At 43.7% G+C, this 20202-nt stretch overlaps 1 protein-coding gene across 1 annotated transcript in view; it reads right to left on the bottom strand.

Annotated features, from left to right (window-relative positions):
- tmem117 (transmembrane protein 117) overlaps nucleotides 1-20202 on the bottom strand; it is a 408913-nt gene that overhangs the window by 332138 nt on the left and 56573 nt on the right. The gene's annotated exons all lie outside the window — the stretch shown is intronic.

The following is a 20202-nucleotide window of genomic DNA, read 5'->3' as shown; positions in this document are numbered from 1 at the left end:
GAGGGATAAATATTGGCCCGGACATTGGGGATAACTCCCCTCCTTTTCTTCGAAATAGTGCCATGGGATCTTTTACATTCACCTGAGAGAGCAGACAGGGCCTCGGTTTAACGTCTCATTCGAAAGACAGCACCTCCGACAGTGCAGCGCTCCCTCAGCACTCAGAATGTCAGCTTAGAGTTTTGTGCTCAAGTTCCTGGAGCGAGACTTGAATCCACAGCCTTCTGGCTCAGAGGCGAGTGTGCTGCCCACTGAGCCACAGCTGACACAAAAATGTACTATAATTGGCTTCAGCGACCCTGGACTAGGATGGGAAGAAACAACACTTCAAAAATGCATTGAGGAGTCTCCATTCCTTTTTGCTTGACTCCCACTGAAAAGAGGTCATTATATAAACATCAGACAAGGACGGGAGTGGGCTGAGCTACGATATCCCTTTAGGAAAGAATAGCATGCCAACACATGGCGAGTAGGCTCACGCATGAAGAATGACCAGTGAGGTACTGGAGGGATGCAGGAGAGGAGAAAGTTAAATACAATGATTCAGTATTTGTAATTACTGTTCTGACTTGTCTATTAACTGTTAGAGATACTGAGCATTAGTACACACTTGTTTTCGAAGCTGTGTTTTATTTTGATGTGACGTTTAAAATTAATTGGATCATAGGTTTGCTGTGTTTTTAGCGTTATAATTCAGATTATGTAGGAATACTTATTCCCGAATGGGATTCCCATAGAACAAATTCAATTAGGTATCTTCAAGCATAATCAAAAGTTTGAAATAAAAACAGTAAATGCTGGAAGTGCACAGGTCAGACAACATCTGTAAAGAGAAAAGTTATGATCTTTCAGGTGTCCAAACTTGTCTTTGCTCTATACAGATGCTGACTGACCTGCTGTGTATTTCCAGCATTTGCAGTTTATCCTTTCTATAACTAGAAGCTTCTATGGTGTCACCAGTAATTCGATGTCTGTAAATCATTCAGAGAGTCATTCTTACTGTAAACCAATAAGCATGTCACATTTCTGCTGCTCTGTCATCTTTAGGCTGTCTGTGAGTTCTGAAATGTGCACATGGAATCAGATCTGCCTGCTTCATGCAAGAAATTCTACTACTCACTTGCCAGGAAGTCCCACATAAATTGGGTAAAGTATTCCTAGTCGTACCAGCTGTCGACAGAGCTACTGTCTGATTCTTAAACAAACAAAAATATCATCCAGTCTTTCCTAAAATGTTCTCTTTGAAAGCTAAATGTGCAAGAAAATGCAACTATATTTATGCAACACTTTAAATTTCATGACAATGTAAATACAGTTTGGACGAGAAAGAGAATAGTGCAGTAGTGAGGCTTGGGCTGGCAGCAAGGAGGAGTGAAGTGGCTGCAGGTGATGACAAGGAGAGGAGTTGAGTGAAGCAAGGGTGGCAGCAAGCAGCAACATTTGAGATAGCAGCAAGTGTTGGATAAGGGAGAAGTTAGAATGTGGTTCACATTTATTGAACATAGATTAACTCGTCATTCTTGTTATTGCTGTTTTTGGGAACTTTTCTCGTGCAAAATGGCTGCAGTGTTGAGTTACACAGTCACCGTACTACAAAGTAATTCATTGTTTATGAATATTTTGGACCTTTCAAGAGAGATGTAAGTGACTACAAAAGTGCAAGTTCCTTCATCACGAGAGCAAGCAACAGAGAAACCACCAGACAGCTGACTCCAATAACAAAAATCAATAAATGTAATGAGGAGATGCACTCGACCATTCAATCCTAAAATTACTACGGAATCACTAAGTGCTACTTATACGTACATTGTAATATTCTCAGTAACTTTATTAACACATAAATGGAAGTTTAATGATGCAAAGCATGAAGGCTATCCCATTACTTCGAGAGGTTTATGCATATGCAGCTGAACTGTACCAACCAAGAATGTCTGAGGTTCAGTCGCTGTTCTGTGCTGATTTGGTTCTCATTTGGAGCAGCAGTTAACATCCTATAAGTGACTTACTGCCTCTGGTTTAGGAAAGGGATACAAATTCAGAGCCAAGGATTCTAATCCAGTAACATCTGCTGACAGTGTACATGAACGTGCTCCACTATCTTGATCTCATGCGGCTTACAGATACGCCCCACAACAGTCAAAACCATTTTAAGATCTTGATTATCTTCTGTACAGATGGTGTAGACCTTCTATGGATTGAGATACTGAAATGGGATCCAATTCAATTAATATGCTTAAGCTACATCAGTTGGCCAGTAACTTCCCTCAAGCTATTGGCTCATACATTCATTAATATGTATCACAATTAAGCAGAGGGTTTACTGGACCAGAGATGGATTGCTATTATTCATGTATTTAATCAGTTTTATTTCAACATCTGCTGCATTAATTCGTTTTCTATTTCTAAACGCTTCAGAATAATTGTGTTTGTTTAGAAAATCTGATATACTATTTTGAGTAGCGGAGGGGAGGAGAGGAACGGTATCAGTGACATCCTGATGGTGAAGCATTCACTTAAAGCTCAGATGATCATGGGTTTCAGCCCCAGAGCTGGCCATCTTTCAGATCTGCTTTGAAGTGAATTTGGGCCTTTGCTACAGGAGACACATTATGGGGAGGGGGATCGAGCACAATCAGCTCGTCTGATACAATTCACAGGCTAGCACTGACAGAGGCCACTGAGAAATCCATATTTCAAACCATGTTCTCCATTTTCTAATTGATCTTCCTCAGTTACAAGCTTTCGCTTGGTAAAATTATTACATATAAGTTGGTTAAAAAAAGCATAAAATATAAACACCAATACAGGACTGTTCCATAGCTTATCAGAGTTTCAAGTAATCTGTTTCAAAAGTGACTGATGTAACTAAAGTTCAGTCAGGTCTCCCTGAGCTAACCTTGATTAAATTTAACATAGAAACTGCCATATCTATTCTGTTGGGAACAGGGCTGATTAATGTCTGAATATGGCCATTTTTCCTGTACCACAATCATGCTGTAGTCAATAGTACTGTTAGGATACTTTTCTGAACCACTTTGTGTTATGAAATGTAGCTATGGGAGATAGCGATTTAAAACAAATGTATCAGTTTTTGGGACAGGACAGAAAATCTATTTTCCATTTTTTCTTCCATAAAATTACTTTCAGTTTGAGAGTGTAAGAGACAGCACAAGATTTTTTTAAAAAAGAGACCGAGAGAAAGAGACACGGTATATAGGGCTCAATTTTCCCCAGTGATTTGCGCCGTTTTTTTGGTGCACGGCGCTTTTTTTGGCCTAAAATTTAAAATCCAAGTTTCCCCAAAGAGTATGCGCCAGTGTAACTCAGTTACTTCCGATTTTTTTAGGTTCATTATTTTTTGCGTCATTCATATTGTAACCTGATGTCTGCAACAGCTTTTCACAATTATGCAAGTTTGGCCCAACTTACATTTCTCCTCGGACGACGTATGTGGCCACTCCCACAAATCCTTCTGGCCACTTAAGAAAAACCAGTGCACATCAAAAAATCGGCGCAGAAAGACGCCATTATTTTTAGGCAAAGTTTTGGAGGGAGTCAAGAACACATAAATATGCATCATCAAGCTTAAACTTTTCCAACTGAAAGCACAGAGAATGGAAGTTTCATGCAATTCTTTAAGTTTGGATTTTTTTTTAAAGTGCCACGCCACCACCAAACGTCTCCAAACTGGGCTCGAGGGTCGGAGCGTCGGCTGGCAGAATCGGTCCCTCGCCTGGACACAGAGGCTTGGGGCTTGGCTTGAAAAGAAGCCCGGGGGGGGGGCGCGGGGTGGAAGTCAAACCTAAAGGCTTGAGAAGCCTTATACTATTCAGCAAGCAGCATCAAATGAAACCCGGGAGGGGTTGGAAACGGAACTGAAGGGATGAGAACCCTTATACTATGCCACTATCCATCAAATGAAGCCCGTGGGGGGGGGCGTGTTTCCCGATCTAAGTAAGCCTGTTGCCCATGCTCAGACCTGCGTGTGGTCCATACTAGGGCATCGACCTTGGGGAGAGAGACACCAAAGAAGCTGGTCCTGTTGTTTTGAGCTTCTTGCAAAGGTACAATTTAATCATGGGGGCAATACAGACAATGCCATACCTCGTGCAAGCCTTCTGCATGATGCCGCTGCGGAGGAGACAATTGATTCGACGTCATCGCATGAGGAACCTCAGAGCACGTAGGATCATGGGCAGGAGGCCTCACCCATGTCGGGTAATACAAGACAGGCATTCGTACCTGCACGTGAGCGATGCAGACTGTGTGAGAAGGCTGCGTTTCCGCAAAGAAGTTGTAACTGAGATCTGTGAGTTAGTAAAAGCAGACCTGCAACCTAAAGGTGTCAGGAGAACTGCTTTGTCAGTTGAAGTGAAGGTTACAGCTGCACTTTCATTCTATGCATCTGGATCGTTCCAGATCACAACTGGGGATGTGTGCTCCATTTCTCAACATGCAACACATGTCTGCATTGAGCAGGTGACTGCTCCACTATGTGCCCAGAGGAATGACTACATAAAGTTTCCCATAACCGCCAGGCAATGCGTGACCGAGCTTCTCCAGGATTGCTGGCTTCCGAAAGGTACAGGGCTGGATTGATTGTACCCGCATCGGATTGCGAGCACCTTTGGAGGATTCCGAGATGTACAGGAACAGAAAAGGCTTCCACTCCATGAATGTGCAACTCGTGTGTAATGACATGCATCGCATCATGTCAGTTGATGCAAGAGACCCTGGGAGCACCCATGATGCGTTCATCCTAGACGAGAGTGCTATATCTGCCATGTTTCAGCAGCAGCAAGAAGGGCAGAGCTGGCTACTGGGAGACAAAGGGTACGGCCTCGCCACCTGGCTCATGATGCCCCTAAGCATAACCCGGATGGAAGCTGACCGGGAATACAACATGTCGCACATTGCAATGTGCAGCATAATAGAGAGGACCATTGGCATCTTGAAACAGCATTTCCAATGCCTGGACCATTCCGGAGGCTACTTGCAATACTTCCCTGAGATTGTCGGTCAGTTCGCTGTTGTGTGCTGCATGCTGCATAACTTAGGCATCATGAGGCAGCAGCAGCCGGTAGTAGAAGACCCACCTGAGGTGAGAGTGGCTGATGATGAAGAGGAAGATGCAAATGACGAGGATGACGAGGAGGAGGATGAGGAGGATGAGGACGAGGAAGCCATGCAACTACCTGAACCTGGAGCATGACAGCGGAGGAGGGCGGGCCGTCGTGCCCCTTTAACGATTGCTCGAGCCTTGTGCCAGCAGCTCATCCGTGAACGCTTTTCTGCCTGAAGGCTCAGCGGCAACTATTCCAAATGGACCATGTTTACTGTTTGGACCTGTTCCGTAATGTTGTGTTGTGTTGTCTTAATGGAACATCTAATGGGAATGATCCTTCTTTACTTCAAAAAGTTGTGTTAACAATGGAACAAATAATGGAAATGTTTGAGTTTAACTTAACTTTAATAAAAATATTATATCAAATTTTAAAGTTTGCAGTTAAGATCACTTACAAACTTTAACATCACTTAAAAACTTTAAGATCACTTACAAACTTTTAAACTTGTAAATTTACATAACTTACAGAAAACAGTTGAGAACAGTTACAACAGTAAGAAAAATAATAATAAGAACAACAATAGCAGCAAAGAAAGGCTGCACCCATCTCTCCTCCACCTTATTCTAAGATCGCCCGCTGTGCTTGGTCGTGTTGACTCCACCCCTGCCCGCAGTCGGTGGCACAGCATTTCTCGTACCAAGCTTATTCTTTCGAACATCTCAGGTAATGAGCACTTCATGACTTGCGATGGGCAGCCAGTAATGTGGAAGGCCCAGCTTGGGCCTCTTCAGAAGCTGTTCTGGGGATTGGAGTGGGAATGGCAGTTGATTCTGTTAATAGACGCGGGGTCTGGGCATGTTCCTTTATTGCAGCTGCTAACTCCGACATTCCCTCCCTCATGTGCCCTGACAGTGTGTCAACTACCTGCAACATTTCCTCCCTCATGTTCGCCGACAGTGTCTCAGCTACCTGTGACATGCCCTGCCTCATGTTGAGCAGCAGTGTTTCAACTACCTGCAACACTCCCTCCCTCATGTTCGCTCACAGCGCATCAATTACCTGAGACATTCCCTCCCTCATGTTCCCGGACAATGTCCCCATTTCTCGTGAGAGTGTTGTTACTTCTCCCGACAGTCCCAATATCTCAACACCCACCCCACTGATGGTGTCCAGGAGTCATCACATAAGGTCAATGCTCTCTGCACTCATTGCCATTATCTGAACCACATCTGTTAGATCCTGCACCTCAGGAGAGTGCTGTCGAGCTCTCCTTCCCCTCCTCACCCTGGGTGTAGCTCACTGCATCCCATTGGGACCCACAGCCTCGGACGGTGGGGTCCTGGGTGTGCCTCGCTGCACCCCACTGGAATCCCCAGCCTTGGACTGTGGGAAACCATGGAATGTCTCAGCAACACTTGTACCACTCAGGAAATAGGCTGGCACCTCAATGGACACCTCCTCCAAATTGAATATAACAGTGGGGGCTTAATTCATCCCCTCCCCCTCACCCCCATGCTCTTGGTCTGCAAGGTGGGATTGGAAGATGTTCGCCTCTTCTGGCTCGTCCGCATCTCAATCTTCTTCTGCATCATCACGGTTGGCCTCAAGTTCTGCAAAATTTAACAGAACAGACACATAGTTAGCAGCAGAGGAGGGGGCAGGCTGGGTGGCATGAGTAGGCTCACACAGCGCAGGCAGCAGGCTGATTTGAAGGACCACGATGAATTATAGCACATTGCATCAATCAAAGCGTAGCTGGCGGAGACATCCCCATGAACCGAAGCATGGCTAGCCCACGCAGTACTTAACTTTTAGCAAAGCCAGACTGTGGAATTTGCAAGACTTATCCTCTCCCTCGAGTGTGGGCCCAGCTTGTGCAGTGCTGGTTGCTTTTCTCCAGGCAGGACCCATCAAAGCAGCGACCCTCTCTTCCAAGGGTGTCAGTGGGTGCAGATTTGCCGGGCCTCCTCCTATTCGAGTTCTTTCCCTTTTGTTGTGTGCCACCTTCCTCTGCAAAGATGAAAACATAACTTTTTAGGGAGGGTGTCTTTCTGCTGGGTGGGACATACAGATGGCCACATTTATAATTGTAATTCCATTGAATAAATGAAAATATTACTTACACTAACTAGTTGACCAAGGTCCTGCCACTTCTTTTTGCCTTGGCCTCCAGACCTTGGGGTGGTCCCATTGCACAGTAATCTTCTGCAAATTAATTCCAGCGTTTCTTCATTTCTGTTGGTTTTATGTGACCTCTGCTGGTGTACAACTCCTGCCATCTGGCCTCAATTACAGTAACCAGTGCCTCCACTTCATCCTGTCAGAAATTCTTGGTCCTGGAGCTGCATTGCATCGTGTATTGCAGCACTGATTTTTCCAATGAGAATTAAAGTTCTCACACACAACTGACTCTTTAAAAATAGCAGAATGCAGACCGGGAGCTGTACTGGGCATGCGCGCCCATAGCAATCACGTCAAGCACGGCCTTTTTTTTTCGCGCCTGCGTAGAAGGGGGGGGGCAGCATCGTTTGTTCGGCGCAGACATTAGGCTCCACCCCCTGAAGTTACAGGACAGGCTGCGCGGTACCAATTTCAAAAACTAGAACAGGGAAACTTGCTATTTATTTTTTTAGGCCAAAAGTAACTCTGGCAATGTGCCAAAATACAGTGTTGGGGAAAATTGAGCCCATGGAAAGCAAGGAAGCAATCGTTCTCATGTTAATGCAACTTCCATTTTTAAAAAAGTAGTTGAATTTTGAACTCACGTTTTATTGACAGTTAGAAACAGTAAATGCATTGATTGCTTACATCTATGAGGGGGAATGTCTTCCTCATTCTTTTTTTTTAAAGAAACACAAGTTAAATTTTGAAAGCATACAAAGCCTCTTTGTGGGAAAGATAGGAAGGATATGAAAGAGGCTGAGGTGAGAGGACCTCTTAGCTCCTGCCCTTGGGGGGAGCTAGCAGTTGTGATGGGGAGGAAGGAGGTGGAGGGTTATGAGGAGGCAAGTGACAGGGAAGCATCCAGCTCAAAAGAGGGAAGAGGTAGGATTGTTATGGTAATGAGGGAGATGGCGGGGAGTAAAGGGAGTAATGGAGGAAGTGATGGGAAAGGGAGCCACTGAGGGACACATTTTTCCCCGTGGCCCCCACCCTAAAGGCAGCCGTTGATGGCTCCTTTCCCCACCATATCCCCAACTCATTAAATGCAACATCATGGGAAATCAACCAGCAAGATATTAGAATTCTTGAGACTTCATGTTTATCAAACCTGCTTCTTGTTGTCATGATTTATTAATGCATCCATGGCATAACTAAAGCTTGAATCAGTATCTTAAAGCTCCTTAACATTGGCTTGGTATGTTTTTCTACATTAAAGGTGCTACATAATTGCAAATTGTTGTTGTTTTAATAGGTAACACACTATAGCTAATGTCTCCAATATACATTTTGTGAAAGGAAGGAAGAAGGAAAGAAAGAAGGAAAGAAGGAAAGAAGGAAAGAAAGAAAGAAAGAAAGAAAGAAAGAAAGAAAGAAAGAAAGAAAGAAGGAAGGAAGGAAAAAGGGAAAGAAAGAAAGAAGGAAAGAAAGAAGGGAGGAAGGAAGGAAAGAAAGAAGGAAGGAAGGAAGGAAGGAAGCTTCAAGAAAGAAAGACTTGCAATTATATAGCGTCTTTCACAACCACCGGACGTCTCAAAGCGCTTTACAGCCAATGAAGTACTCTTGGAGTGTAGTCACTGTTGTAACGTGGGAAATTGGTGGTGTTGTGGTGCTCCTATGTTCACTGCAACCCTCAATCAGTCTCAGGCTTTGCACCCCCATTCCCAGCTGCTCTTTGCAAAATTATGTTGCAAATGCTACAAACAGTTTGAACTTACATTACTTTCAGATATTTCTGATACTCCTGCTCAGTTAAAATTCACTTCCTGTTCTATTTTCAATACTAAAACCAATGTATGAATTTTTGGACTCAATCTTCCCTGAGCCCGATACATCCCGATAATCTAGTTTTATTTTGAATCGTGTTCTGCACTGTTATTGAAAAGTTTCATTTTTTTAAGCTCTGTGAGTTTCCCTGCTTCCAAATAAATAAATCAAATGGTACATGTATCACATACCACAAGAACATAATTAGGAGCAGGAGTAGACCTTACAGCCCTTCGAGTCTGCTCCTCTTTTCAATAAGATCATGGCTGATCTTCGACCTCAACTCCACTTTCCCGCTCAATCCCCATATCCTTTGATTCCCCGAGAATTCAAAAATCAATGACTGCCCTTTGGGGTAGAGAATTCTAAAGATTCACAACCCTCTGAGTGAAGAAATTCCTCCTCAACTTGCCAACCCCTTTTCCTGAGATTATGTCCCCTAGTTCTAGACTCTCCAGCCAGGGGCAACAGCCTCTCAGCATCGACCCTGTCAAGCCCCCTCAGAATCTTATATGTTTCATTTAATTCACCTCTCATTCTTCTAAACTCCAGAGAGTACAGGCCCATCTATTCAATCCCTCCTCAGAGAAAAATTCTTTCGTCCCCCATTTGAAAGATATGTAAAAATCTCATGAAGTTTCCAATGTTAAAATCAACAAGTAGAACTGTAGAGGCTCCTCATCACCCAGTCTAACTTCAGGTATTTATTCAAGTTACTTTTTTTTTTTAAAACACAGGGGTAAAATTTCCATTTGTTTTGCAACCAGATTCCAGCAGTCCAAAAGATCGTGGAATTTTAAACATAATGGTCCACACGAAGTGCGCCAGTGAGGCCTCACAAAAGCCGGCTTGGGGGCGCATGCGCCAAAAAACGGCTTTTCCGATCTGCCAAAGATTTCTCTTGACAGATCCTTCACATCCCCGGGAGAAGGACATCCACGCGGGAGAGATTGGGCTATTTGCGAATGTACTTCAAACTTTTACACCTGGTGAAAGCAGGCATATAGCCTACTTTTACCAGCGTAAGAGTTTTAAAACATATAAAAATTCAATTTAAATACACGTTTTTATAGTAAAAACCCAGTCCATTAAGGTAAGTTTATTTTTAATACTATTAAAACACATTTTTAAAAAAACCAAAGTATATTTTTTTCGTAAAACATTTAATTACATTTAATTTCAATTAATTTTAAATATGTGAGGTGTTTTATTTATTTATTATGCTGTGTTTGGATGTTTTTGTGGGTTTTCTCATGGATAGTAATGGGAACTCGGACAAACGGAATTCCCATTTTTATCAATGAGAATATGGCATGTTGATTGGTTGTCCAGACCCACATGACTCCAGCTTGGACTTACGTACCTCGATTGACAGGTCCCCATGCGCTGCACAGCGAATCTAGGCCTCCGACCGGGATCTTGCGTTTCTCCGGGACCAACAAGTAGATTCGTAGATTTTTTCGGGTCGGAGGCGTTCGTACGAAGGAAGCCTCCAAACGCAATTTTAGGCCCAATGAGTTATGCTCAAAACCACTTAGGTTTGTGGTTTCTGCAATCTTTTACCCTGCCTCAAGATACAATTTGCCTAAATCAGGCCCCGCCCACAAAACTGGCCACGTCACTCGTTCAAAATTGCAAGATTCCGCCGATTGTCTTGGTTCGGGAAGGCCCTTCTTCGGCACAAGTAGGCATCTTTTTAAAGATTTTACATATTAAAAAAAGGTTGTTAATTTATGAAGAAACTGATTGGTGAACACCAATGAAACTATTAAATAGTTGCATACTGTTTTTTAAAAATAATTTTCAGTGAATTTTAAATCAGGTTACTCACTGGTGGAGGTCTGAAAACTTATTAAAAATGCTTATTCTTTGTTGATAAACCCATTTGCAGCTGAATTAATAAAATTGCACCAGGTTGCCACTCTTAAATACACCAAGAAATAGTTTTTCAATGGGAAGAAAAAAACAATTACTTTCCATTACACTGCTTGATTGTGATTAGGTTTGTGATTATGCGAATAAACTTTAGCAGAAACTTGAACTGGAACCTACCCAGTGCAATTTCAAGTGCATTTTGGATGCAATTTCTAAAATGCATTTTGAACTCCCTCATTTCCTATTCAAAGTTGTAACTTTTGTGCCCTCGGGCTGTTCTGCTCCCCCTTCCATATGTCCTTTCTGCATCTTCTCACAGGTCTCCTGCAAATAAATCACCTCCCACTTCTTATTGGCCCCAAGTTTCCACACGCGGCGAAAAAGGCGCATCTCAGAGCTGGGCGCCTGTTTTTCGCGCCGAAAACGGCGCCGGAAAAAAAGTGCATTGTTCTGAGCTCGATGTCTGCTTGGCGCGGCGCACAGGGGGCGGAGCCTACCACTCGCCCCGATTTTGTAAGTAGGAGGGGGCGGGTACAATTGAAATGAGGCTTCTTGGTGCCGGCAACCCTGCGCGTGCGCGTTGGAGCGTTTGCGCACGCGCAGTCTGAAGTAAACATTGGCACTCGGCCATTTTTAAAAGTACTGCAGAAAAAGTGAAGATTTGTTTCTTGGACCCCTGCAAAGGCTTGTATTTTAATTTTCTTGATATTTCTGTGTGTGAGGGAGTGCTTTTAGCAGCACTGCTGAATAAATCACCTGCTGAAATCAGTGAGTTCAGCTTTTCACTGCTAAACTTGCAGAACCGGTGCCTGCAAATTAAGGACTGTGTGTTTGGAGAAATAAAAGTGCCAATTCAACTTTGCAATGGATCAACTTCCACCAAGAACAAAGAATTTCTTGCATGAGGAAGTAAACCATTGCATAATATGTGGTGCACCCATTCTGCAAATATAAAGATGTCGATGTGGCTGCCTCTCCCTGTCCAAATGGCCTCAGTCAGTCCCCCTCACAGCTCGAAGGCTGCTGCTGTTCTTTCTTCGGCTCCCGACCAGCCACTGACACCGCTGCAATCCCATGGCCGAATGGCCTCACGTCCGTCTGGGTGCTGCATCTTCGTGGGGAATGAAGGCCTGCCTCAAGCACCGCAGCTCAGCTCGAAGGCTGCTTGCTGCCGCTGCCGTCGAGACACTGACGCCACACCGCTGCCTGAAAGGCCTGCCTGAAGCACTTTCACACAGGTAGGAACATGGTTTATTTAATCTTTTCTTTGCTTGTAAATTTTTATTCAGGTTGGATTTATTTGTATAATATTTGTATAAGTATAACTAAGGATTGATTGTAGAATTTAATGACTTCCCTTCCCCCCCCCTCCCCCTCCCCCACCTCGTTCCCGACGCCTAATTTGTAATCTGCGCCTGATTTTTTAAAGTGTAGACAAGGTTTTTTCAAGCGTACAAAAATCTTCACTTACTCCATTCTAAGTTAGTTTGGAGCACGTTTTCACTGTGGAAACTTTGAAATCAGGCGTCAGTGGCCGGACACGGCCCCTTTTGAAAAAAAAATTCAGTTCCAAAGTGAAACTGTTCTACCTGACTAGAACTGCAGAAAACTAAATGTGGAGAATTCCGATTTCTAAGATATTCCGTTCTACACCAGTTGCTCCTAAAAATCAGGAGCAAATCATGTGGAAACTTGGGGCCCTTATTCTTGCTTATTTGGCTCGGATTTCAGCGGGGTCTACTTCAGCCAAGTTCCCCATCATGCTTTGCTTTGGGATATCCAGAGAATGCGTAAGGCACTATATATAAATGCAAGTTCTTTCTTACTCCCTGACTCATTCTCTTTGGCCTCAGGTCATCAGATGCATTGCTCCCCATTTCAGTGGGACTGAGGCTCATAAATGTGTGTGGATCATAATTGAGTTGGGTGGGATTGATATGGGTGAGCAAGACAGGAAGACAAGGAGGACACGATATAGGGGTGAGGGACTACTGAAAAGAGAATACAATGGGACCAAAGCCGTACTGTGACTGCGAGTGATTAGTGCAAACATAAACAGTCAGAGAAGGCAATGGGGAGGGGTATAAGCAGGATGTGTGTGACACAGGAACCACGAATAAGAAGATGTGGAATCTATTAATAAGTAAATAGTTAATGCTGCTCGCCCTATCTATATTAAACATTCTTCAACTGCACACAGTTCCTATTTTCATATATATTTCCTCTTTTGATTTTTATCACATCTATTTGACATGTAGTAATGCCTGAATAACAGCTTATTTAGCACCATATGTAATGTCTAGTGTAACTAGAAATGTAATACCCCAGTAATCCATATATTGCTGCACTAAATCAGTGGCCTGATATTAAAATCTACCTGGCATAAAAAATCCATGTTGTCAAAAAACAGAATATTCTCCCTCGCTGTCACAGGTAATTTGCAAATCCATAGAAAATAAGGTGCGCAAAGTACATTAAGTATAAAATATTCTTGAGATATGAGCATTTAGCCTCAATTTTTAGTGTTAGTGTTATTTGCCCTTCTCGAAAGGTCTTGCACAAATTTAAGCAAATAGAGGTTGTTTTTGTTGCTTCCTGCTTCATAGAATTTCCCGTTTTATTGCAATTTGCGAGGTTACCCTGAACCAGTTATAATTACCGTATATACTCGCGTACCATGTGACTTTTGAAGACCTCAATTTTAACCTAAATTTGGGGGTTAGCATGCTACGCGAGATACAAAATTTGCGGGTGTGAAGTGCTGGCCAAGATTAGGCTGTTAGGCTGTTAAGCAGACCGTATCCATTTACGGTAAGTCAAATAGTACATATGTATATCAAATAAAGATGATTTTGATAAAACTGCTGTTTTACTTGCTGATACACACGCAATGTTTACGCTTTCCAAATCAGCTGAGAGGCTAACTACCAAAGGAAAACAGAAACGATTCTTAATGAAGCTATTACCGGTATATTTATTTTTTTAAATGCTTTAACAATCAAATCTCCATCTATCTCAGCCCATGCTTCTTTTACCCACAAACACAGTAGAGGCAAATCCGGAGCCTTCATATTCCCTCCCTTCGTAAATGATTTCTCTCCTTCCATCATCCAGTCATTCCATTTCTTTCTTATATTGTCTTTAAATGGCTTATTAATGGATACGTCAAGTGGCTGAACGCCGCTAGTCAAGCCAGCTGGAATGATTGCTATATCGGTGTTCGATTCGCGAACAGCTTTCACAGCAGAATCCACTCGATGTGACCTAAACATATCCCACACAAGTAAACTTTTTTGGCGTCGTAAACCACCTGCTCTTGATTCCCAAACTCTCTTCAGCCAAATCTTGCAGCCATTATCGTTCATCCATCCTTTTTCGTTTCATGATTCGGTTGTTAAGGTCTGTATTCGATCGTTGTTATGTGTTAGGGTACTTGTTACGTGTTGGGTACTTGTTAAACTTGTTTGAAAGCCTAGCCTAGTGTCATCTGGTATCTCAAAAAAGTGACTCGCATGGTACATGAGATATATGATAAAATCATATTTTGGGGATGAAAATTTAGGGGTCGCATGATACGTGAGATCGTAGGATACGCGAGTATATACGGTAAGTGATTTCCACTAAAAAGATGAAAAACTCTAATGACTGTATGCACTTGAGTCAGCACCACTTCATTGTGGTTCATTGCAAGAAGAATTTTTTTTAACTATTGTAATCAGGAGATGAGCTAACATCTGGGGCTCAATTTTGCCCAAGCCTGTTTTCTGGCATACTGTCAGAGTTACACCAGGTTTTTAGGTCCAGAAATGCACCAGAAATTGTTGTACTAACTTTTCCCGATCTTTATACTGCATGACCAGTCGCATCGGGGGGGGTGGAGCCTTCTGTCTAGGCCGAAAAATGCAGCCGGGCCTTCTGCGCTTGCACGGGAAAAAAAACTGACGTTTTTGACGTCGCTGCAATGGACGCGCATGTGCAGCTCCAAGTTGGCAATCGGCCATTTTTAAAGAGCCAGTTGTGTGTGTGAGGCAGGGTGGGTATTGCAAGTCTTGTACAATTATATAGAAAACAAATGTACTAAATAACTCGTGGCAACCAGTTTGTGCCTTTTTATACAGACATGGTGGTTCAGGGGGAGATTTCCTCTGTTTGTTCGCGTTCTGCTCCACTCCCCGCCACTAGCCCAGGCCGAAGGGCTAGCTGGTCCATCCGCTCCCTCCCCCGCTGACCTTCCCCTGGCCCCGAGTGCCCTCCTGGTCCGCTCCGCTTCCCGCCCCTAGCCCAGGCGCCGATTTCTTTAACTCTCCGCAAGGGTTTTCTGGAGAGGCCACATACGCTGGCCTAAGCAGAAATGGAGTAACTATCAGATGGCCAAAGTTCACTAAATGGCCAGAATTTGAATAGGTAGCTAGTTACGCCCCCTTTGGATGAAAAAAAAACTTACCTAAAAAAATCGTAACTAAATGAGTTGCACTGGTGCAAATTGATTGGGGAAACTCTGGATTTTTAAGTTAAGCCAGAAAAAGCAGCCTGCTCAAAAAAAAACGGCGCAAATCACTGGGGGAAATTGAGCCCATGAATACTCTACAAACATGTAGCAATTTTCATTAAGTCTCACTTGTAAAAGAATCATTACATTTGCTGATGATGCAACCTATTTCAGCACTTGCAAGATTTTTTAAATTACTTTTGTGTAACTATCTTAATGCAGTTAAAAAGACTTCAAGACAGAATATTAATGAAATAGTTAAAAGAGACAGACTTGTCCAGGCTTGGAAACCTGTTACTTAGTGGGATTGTCAACTTGCTTGGACACATTTTCTAACATCTGGAATGACAATCAGAAAACACAAACCTAATTTGAAAGGAATCAAAACAGTGTAAAAAATGCCTTTGCATTCCCACTGAGCCACGACAACAGACTTAAGATTTATCGAGCCAGGTTTTGCACCTGCTGTTAGCTAGTCTTGCCCCTGCACCCTTCAGCAAAAAAAAAAATTGCCCATGAAGTTGCTTATAAATGCAAATTGATAACAACACAGCGAGGGAAACAGAGCACTTGGGACCCGAGTGAGCAGGGAAACCAACATGGTAGCTCCTTAACCACGAGATTTAAGGATTGGAAAATAAACAGCGGAAGGACTGAGGAGGGGAATTAAAGGAGGTGAATTCAATGTCAAATCAGGTACAGAAGAGAAGGAAAGAAAGATTGGATTAAGAGAGAGAGAGAGAGAGAGAGAGAGAGATGGGAAGGAAAAGTAAGAAAAAAAGTTTCAATTACAAATGTGTCATTTTTTAAATCTCCCCCAAAAATTCAAAACCTGAAGGAATGAGACTCCACACTTGTAATAGTTAATTTTCGGCATCAGAGGTTAATTGACAGTCATTAACACATTACATAACTGAAAGGGTAACTTAAGCTTAGTCTCACCGTTGGGTTGATAGCAAAATCTGTCCGAGTATCTTCCTTACAATTAAGAAAACAGCGAACGGTGGAACATTTTTACTCCAATCACCACCAGAGGGCTCCATTACTGTTTCACGTGGTTCAATTGCAAGAGTCAGATTTTTAAATTGTGTCATTATGTTACATTTTTCAGATAAGGCAAGCAAAATATGCTTACAGAAGCAGAAAATACACAGTCAATCACGTTGGAAGTGGTATTTATGAAGCAACTTTCAGGGTCATATAATTTATATTGCTGCATTTACAGAAATTAAATGACAGAAGTACCATAAACAAAAACAATTTAGCAATAATATAATGAATCAATGTTCTTCTGCATGTCCTACAGTACTCATGATAAAGAATGTTACAATATGCTAATGATTGCACACTGAATTATGACCTCACCCTTTCAGTCACCGACCTTTAACATGCCCTTCCAAAGAATCCAACTTCAGTGCAATTAGTGGTGCAGGTGCTATGCCAAGTCTGGTACAGAACGCCCTCCTGTATGGCTCAGAGACGTGGACCATATACAGTAGACACCTCAAATCGCTGGAGAAATACTACCAACGATGTCTCCGCAAGATCCTACAAATCCCCTGGGAGAGCAAACGCACCAACGTTAGCGTCCTCGATCAGGACAACATCCCCAGCATTGAAGCACTGACCATACTCGACCAGTTCCATTGGGTGGGCCACATTGTCCGCATGCCTGACACAATACTCCCAAAGCAAGCGCTCGACTCGGAACTCCTACACGGCAAGCGAGCCCCAGGACAGAGGAAACGTTTCAAGGACCCACTCAAAGCCTTAATAAAATGCAACATCCCCACCGACACCTGGGAATCCCTGGACAAAGACTGCCCTAAGTGGAAGAAAAGCATCCGGGAGGGCGCTGAGCACCTCGAGTCTCGTCGCCGAAAACAAGTGCAGGCAGTGGAAGGAGCGTGCAGCAAACCAGTCCCCCCACCATTTCCTTCAACGACTGTCTGTCCCACCTGTGATAGAGCCTGTAATTCCCGTATTGGACTGTTCAGCTACCTATAACTCACTTTTAGAGTGGAAGCAAGTCTTCCTCGATTTCAAGGGACTGCCTATGATGATGAGTCCAGAACAAGCATATAGAAAATAAAGTAATCCGGGGCTTAAAATTGGTGGCCCTACATCATACTCCGATACACGGAATCTTTGAAGTGGCTTTGTCCTTCACTGTCTGATAGTTCTACTTTAATGGCCAGGACCAAACTCAGGACAAATCTTTTAAATTATAACTTTAAACCAAGTGCCTCCTTTGGAAAGGACATTAGAACCCGCAAATTAACAAATATACGTTAACTTTAACAAATCAAATTCAAATTCTGTTCCCTGCTGTAATGGTGCACTCCAGTCCCTCCGGAGCCCAGCTCTCGCAGAAGGCCACGTATCGGTAGACACCGCGTGCTCCATCTCCAGGGACTTGGGACATAGTGGGACAAAATATTCCAGCTGAAAAGTAGGGCAGAAGAGTAGCAGGCCATCCAAAAATTCAAGTGGGTGGAATCAATTCAAATGGATGTAAGCAGTTGTCCAGGCTCATTAACTTCACTTTGATTAATAACTCTCCAATCTCCCCTTTGTTATTGTTATGTCCTGAATAAAGAATCTGACCAGATACTGTAAGCTCAAAGTAACGTGTGACCGTAGTCCTTTAATACAGGTCTCCAGAGTGCCTCTCCAGCCTGTGAGGCCTCCTTATGTACAGGTGCTCCCAAGGGATTGTGGGAACCCTTGGGACTCCAGGGGATGAGCCCTCTGGTGGTTAAACATGGTATTTACAGGTTTACATATATAACAACACTCCCCCCACCAAGTCAATAGTGTAACTATTTACAATGTGAGTCGATCTGGGGCCTTCCTTTCCCTGGTTGATCGTCTTGGTGTAAATGCTGGTTTTGGTGAGTCATTTGTTGGGCACTCGTTGGGCTGCTGCGCAGCCGGCCTTGCTGGGCTGCTGGGCGTGGTGAGTCCTGTTGGGCTGCTGTGGGTGATGGGTTCTGCTTCGTGGTCAACCGCTGGGTCGGTTGCCACTTGTGTATGTATGGGAGGGTCGAAAAAGGTAGGGTCTAATGTGGGTTGTTCTGGATAGTCCGTGAATCTGAGTTTTGTTTGGTCCAAGTGTTTCCTGCAAGTGAGTCCATTTGAAAGTTTGACCTGAAACACCCTACTCCCCTCTTTGGCCACAACAATGCCGGGAAGCCACTTAGGACCTTGTCCATAGTGTAACACAAATACAGGATCATTAATCTCGATTTCGCATGAAACATTTGCACGATCATGATATGTATTCTGTTGAAGCCGCCTGTTCCCTACCTGTTCATGTAGATCAGGGTGGACTAATGAGAGCCTTGTCTTAAGTGCCCTTTTCATGAGAAGTTCAGCGGGGGGAACCCAAGTGAGCGGGTGGGGTCTTGTGCGGTAACTAAGCAGGACTCGGGATAGGCGAGTCTGCAATGAGCCTTCAGTTACCCTCTTCAAGCTCTGCTTGATGGTTTGCACTGCTCGCTCTGCCTGACCATTGGACGCTGGTTTGAACGGGGCAGAAGTGACATGTTTGATCTCATTGCGGGTTATGAACTCTTTGAACTCGGCGCTGGTGAAACACGGTCCATTGTCACTTACAAGGACATCAGGCAGGCTGTGCGTGGCAAACATGGCCCGCAGGCTTTCAATGGTGGCAGCGGATGTGCTTGCCGACATTATCTCACATTCAATCCATTTGGAGTACGCATCTACAACCACTAGGAACATTTTTCTCAAGAATGGACCTGCATGGACGACATGGACCCTAGACCACGGTTTGGAGGGCCAAGACCATAAACTTAGTGGCGCCTCCCTGGGTGCATTGCTTAACTGAGAACATGTGTTACATTTGTGCACGCAGGACTCTAAGTCTGCATCGATACCGGGCCGCCACACGTGGGATCTGGCTATCGCTTTCATCATTACAATGCCTGGGTGGGTACTGAGAAGGTCACTAATGAAAGTGTCCCTGTCCTTTTTTGGCACCACCACCCAATTACCCCATAGGAGGCAGTCTGCCTGTATGAACATTTCATCTCTGCGCCGCTGGTACGGTTTTATTTCTTCCTGCATCTCTAACAAGACACTAGACCAACACCCGTGGAGCACAGTTTTTTCCTAGGGACAGTAAGGGGTCCTGGCTCATCCAGGTTCTAATCTGTCGGGCGGTAACAGGTGATTGCTCACTCTCGAATGCTTCCATTACCATAAATAAATCTGCGGGCTGTGCCATCTCCACCCCTGTGGTGGGCAATGGCAGCTTACTGAGAGCATCGTCACAGTTTTCTGTGCCTGGCCTGTGACGGATGGCGTAGTTGTATGCGGACAACATGAGCGTCCATCTTGAGATGCGGGCCGATGCATTCGTATTTATCCCCTTACTTTCAGAAAAGAGGGATATAAGTGGCTTATGGTCAGTTTCCAATTCAAATTTGAGCCCAAACAGATATTGATGCATTTTCTTTACCCCATAAACACATGCTAACGCTTCTTTTTCGATCATGCTGTAGGCCCTCTCAGCCTTAAACAGACTTCTGGATGCATAAGCAACCGATTGCAATTTTCCAGATTCATTAGCTTGTTGCAATACACACCCGACCCTATATGACGACGCATCACGTGCAAGTACCAAATGCTTACATGAATTATACAACACAATTTGTTTGAGCGTAACAGTTTTCTAGCTTTCTCAAAGGCATTTTTTTGGCTTTTACCCCATACTCATTCATCTCCTTTATGCAGTAGAGTGCAGTGGTTCTAAAAGTGTGCTAAGACCTGGTAAGAAGTTACCAAAGTAGTTCAGGAGTCCCAGAAACGACCGCAGCT

This window comes from Pristiophorus japonicus, chromosome 15, assembly GCF_044704955.1.
Source record: "Pristiophorus japonicus isolate sPriJap1 chromosome 15, sPriJap1.hap1, whole genome shotgun sequence".
NCBI classification, from domain to species: domain Eukaryota; kingdom Metazoa; phylum Chordata; class Chondrichthyes; family Pristiophoridae; genus Pristiophorus; species Pristiophorus japonicus.
This window is presented reverse-complemented; position numbering and strand designations above follow the sequence as displayed.